At 42.2% G+C, this 4,571-nt stretch overlaps 1 long non-coding RNA gene across 2 annotated transcripts; it reads right to left on the bottom strand.

The window, feature by feature from the left end:
- Positions 1 to 363: 363 nt before the first annotated feature.
- On the bottom strand, positions 364 to 4,286 carry LOC123059141 (uncharacterized). Of its 2 annotated transcripts, none has more exons than XR_006427369.1 (6): positions 4,160 to 4,286; positions 3,935 to 4,058; positions 2,985 to 3,226; positions 2,183 to 2,766; positions 1,578 to 1,689; positions 364 to 786 (listed from the first exon to the last, which is right to left on the bottom strand). It is a non-coding gene; the product is annotated as an uncharacterized lncRNA (long non-coding RNA). The 2 variants fall into 2 exon arrangements; XR_006427370.1 differs by having other exon boundaries at positions 2,187 to 2,766.
- Between the last annotated feature and the right edge of the window lie 285 nt (positions 4,287 to 4,571).

Genomic DNA, 4,571 nt, shown 5'->3' with positions numbered 1-4,571 from the left:
ATCCAGTTACATTGTGACGTTTGATAAACTACAAGAAATCTGTTAATACATGACGGATATAGTCCGTCATGGACCAACGGAAATCTGTCATGGGTGCCCGTACATGACGGATCTAAAATCTGTCATGTATATCGCGTCATAATTTCACGCCGTACCTTCCTTGACGGTTCTTGACCGTCATGGATCTGCCCCAGGCCCGCCCAAGCCCAAACCTCTGTGATAGGAACATTCCGTCATGGACTGACGCCACGTGGATTTTCAATTGACCAATTCGAATGACATGTCTGCCTACGTGGATACTGATTTCCATCACAAAAACCATCATCGATTTGGGCACAATTTAAATTTGGCCGAGCCCATTAGCCTATTCATTTCTGCCTGATTAGCCCATTTATTTCTGCCAAATTTTGACCAAGCATGTTTTTAGCATAATGCATCTCACAAATCCAAGTGCCAATTTTGGCCCAAGAGGAAGCATTTGCAAAGTGTTAGGACATTACATAGTTGATCCAGTTTGTAGCCATCGGTATGTAAATACAACATAGCAGTTTATAAAATCCTCTATAAATAAGAACTTACAACATAGATTGACAATATATCACACAGCAAGGTTAGGAACCAGTACAATCCATTTTACATCAACATAACATATAAACTATTGAGGTTGTTATTCATGTTCTTTCCGTCGGTCCTCCTGTGGCAACTATCATGTCATGGCGTCGTGGTTGATTGTGATGGCAGCTTGATTGTGACGACAGCAACAAGTAGCTCGCTACCTAATCTTACCTGGCATATTTACAAGAACCTTGTTAGATATTTGTACATATGAATAGATCATAGAAATAAGAGAATTACAACAAAAATAAAAATGAACTATATGTTGTCCAAAATTCTTAAATCTTGTAGTGCCTACGAATGAAAAATAACATTTATCTAAGCTAAGGAAGAATAACTAGTCAAATATACATAATCTCACTCACACAACCATGTAATAAAAGTTTGCGCATAACTAAATTTATTAATTGAACTTTCACTTGATTGTAAAAGAATGCTTGGTAAATGAAGTAATTCATATACATGTATGCCATCATATATGCATTGTAAAAAATAGCATGCTTCACACATTCCGGCCAGCAATAACTAGTTCAAATATATAAATAACCTCACTATCAAGTACAAAGAATTGCAATTTGTTCATAACACAACAATATGAAGAAGAAAAAGCCAAAATAGGCACTTGAGGACAAATCAATCAAGTTAGCAGGTGGCAGCATAGCAGTAGGCTTAATATGTGAGAGATGATTAATCATCACTGCATGTATATTAGTGCAAGCATGTATATATGCATCAGCGGCAAAACAACATACGCTAAGACGTGTACTGTTTTAATGTCATACTGCATGCATGATAAACAAAGTTATAGTGCAGACACCTGGTGCTATACAAATTTAGTTTCCTAGCAACAAGGATGCCAGGAAGCACATGGTATACAGATTAAATGCCTTCAGTTTCAGGCCAACAACATCATTCAGAGTGCACTTATGAAACAGGGGTGTTCAGATTCACGATTTGCTGACCTGGCTCGACTTCGACGCTTCCATCAACTGCCTGTTGTCTCAGCATATTTGCTGGTTCACACTGGCAGCCAACTATCGACATCACCGTCATAGATTCACTTCTCTACCATACCTATCAAATCAAACACTAAAAAATTACTAACTGAAATAGGCTACGTTGTGCATATTAATCAAGAAAATTACCACAACTAAACATGTGAAATATATATGTATATGTGATGCATATTAACCCAAAAAAATTTGCACTACAAAATACTTCCTTCAATTTCCCTCACGGTCCAGGATACAATAGAACAAACTAGAGGTGCAATAGCTCATGCAAGAAAAAACTAAATTCCTACTTGCTAAATTAATCCATTCTTCAGGCTCATGCAAGTTAGTAGTCTACATGAAACAGTGTATGGTTCAGGCACGAGCTCATAGCAGAGGAGATAGGCAGAGGTACAAGTGCTTATAAATATAAAGAACCTACAAAGCCTCAAGTTGACGTATAAGTGACAGTAACAAAACACACATCACAGAACTCCAAGTACTGCAGCAGGAACAGTTCAGGCCATGTAAATACGCCAAAAAACGGCAATCTGATACATCACTATGATAGTTACCTACATGGCTTCATTTTTAGAAACTATCCTCTTGGTGATAGTCATAGTAGTCATATCCCAAAGGCTCTCAAATCAGTTGTAAATGCCCATATCCATTGGCACAACATATGTACTAGATCAGGCACTGCACTGTACAGTGCAAGGAGCTGCCTACAATACATAAAAGTTATATAAGTTTACATACAAAAGACTCTAACTAGTGGAAGTCGTCAGGCTGTGTAAAATAACATTCTGTTGTATATATGGGTTATGTGACAATTTTTTGTTGTTGTGATTAATGGTGCAGACGTGTACTGAGAAATTCAAGTCATGTGTTCTTGTCATGATTCAGTTCAGAATAATGCCAAGATGTGGCTAAAAAATTCAGAAGTTTATGCAATGTTTAGCTTCTCTAATGAGAAATGCATGCTTTTGTGATGCAAAATGAAGAAATTGTTAAGCAAAAAATGGCCGAGTGTGGTTAAGCAAAGCCGAGTGAGGGAGAGTACTGCCCCCTGTGCGTGACTTTGTCATGAGATATTCAGTTCCAATGGTAGCATATGTGTAGGAGAGGAAATGGCTCTCTTGGATAGCTTCAGCAAGACCTGAAATCAATAAGAGATGGTTAAGAACCTGCAGGTTTTAATTCACACTACTGGATTTCTTGCACTGTCTTACTAACAACCAACAGTATTTCCATCCAGTGAAGATTGAAGTTGCAGCAATGGACAAATCCCAGAGCCAACATACAACAATGGAATCCAAACAAAAGTATAAATCTGGAATTCAAGTAAAAGCAAGCAATTTGCCGAGCTGCACTCACCAGATGAAATCGATGGGCCGGTGCCATCGTCGTGCATGAAGGACACGCCCGTGTTCCCCTCAGACTTGCCACTGACCATCCAAGAAGAAGCGCGCGTGTGTGTCACACCACCGGATGGAGCTGGATCTATGCCCGCCGCCGGTGACGTCAGGGGGTTCCAAAGCTAGCTGTCGGTACCGCCGCCACTGCCGCCGCATCAACTTGAGAGGCAGGACTGGGCCGCCGCAACTCGAGGGCACAATCTGCATGGGAAGGGTATGGAGTGAGATAGACAAGGAGGGGTCCGGTGTGGGATTGATACCCATGGGGATAAGAGGCCTCAACCAACAGACATCAGCATAGTGACTGTAGAGTACTACATTATCTTCAACGAAAACTTCAACTTGTCACGCTCAAACAGGCCATGAATTGTTACTACAGAGGAAGTCTAGACAAAGAACTTTGATAAATCATGTATAGTTACTGCAGACATACTCTAGATTGAACAGGTCATAGATAATAGATAGGACAGCATCTTCAAAACAATCAATTCACTGCCAACATCTACTTTACTACAGATTAGCTCTTGATTAACCACATATCTCTTGGAAAACTGAAAACATGTGCTGCTGTAATTGGGAAGTAAAACAACAATTGCCCTTAACAATGCTAGTATACCGTCCAGGTCCCTCCAATCGATCCCCTGACCAGGACAGTCCAATCGATCCCTTCCAGTTGCACTACAATTGATCCTTATCCCCTATACCAATAGATCAAGACCTCTCCACTCTACCAACAACAGATCAAGACCCCTCCACTCTACCAACAGATCAAGACCACAAATCAACCCAACAACCACAAATCAACCAACAAATAAGTCACCTCCAACCTATCAACAGGTCAAGACACCTCCAGTCCACCAACAGTCCAAGAGACCTCCAATCTACCAAGAGATGGAAAGGGAAACTTACAGTGTGCAAGCCTCGAGATGGAACACCTGTAGTCAGACCGAGCATGGCAGGGGCACGGGCCTTGGTGACTCCACTATGTGCAAGGAACTTGGAGCCAACCTTCATGAAAAAACGACATCTCTCCCTACAAAGATAGCAGATCGGCAGCCATGAGAATAGAAAGGGGGACAAGAGACATAGCGACCACCATGAGAAGAGGAATGGGGGGCATAGCCATTTACCCACCGGATGGGCTCGTCGATGGGAGGGGCCTGGCGCAGGGTGGTTCAAAGCCGGCGCCACTGGCGGCGACATGGAGCGACGCGAGGAGGGAAGGTGGAGTGGCGGCGGCGGCTGATGGTTGGTATGGGAGGAGACGAGATTAGGGTTAGGCTGGTGTGGACTCTGTACTTAAATGGGCTGGCTCAAAAATTTTCACTTCCCGCGCTGGGGACTTAAAATTGCCCTTCTCGCGCGCGCTCTGTTTGTTTTACTCTCCGTTTTTTCTCCTATTCACTAATGTATTTGACTGACATGTAGGACAATCAAAATAGCACGCACAGCAGGAGCCCACCCGTGACGGTCCGAATGGTGTATAAAGAGAAAAAGTTAGGCCTGACTAGGCCCATCTGGTTAATCCATGACGGTTTCCGTGACG

Source organism: Triticum aestivum, chromosome 3A, assembly GCF_018294505.1.
Source record: "Triticum aestivum cultivar Chinese Spring chromosome 3A, IWGSC CS RefSeq v2.1, whole genome shotgun sequence".
NCBI lineage: Eukaryota > Viridiplantae > Streptophyta > Magnoliopsida > Poales > Poaceae > Triticum > Triticum aestivum.
Note: the sequence above shows the minus strand (reverse complement) of the source record. Positions and strands in the feature narration are given on the sequence as shown.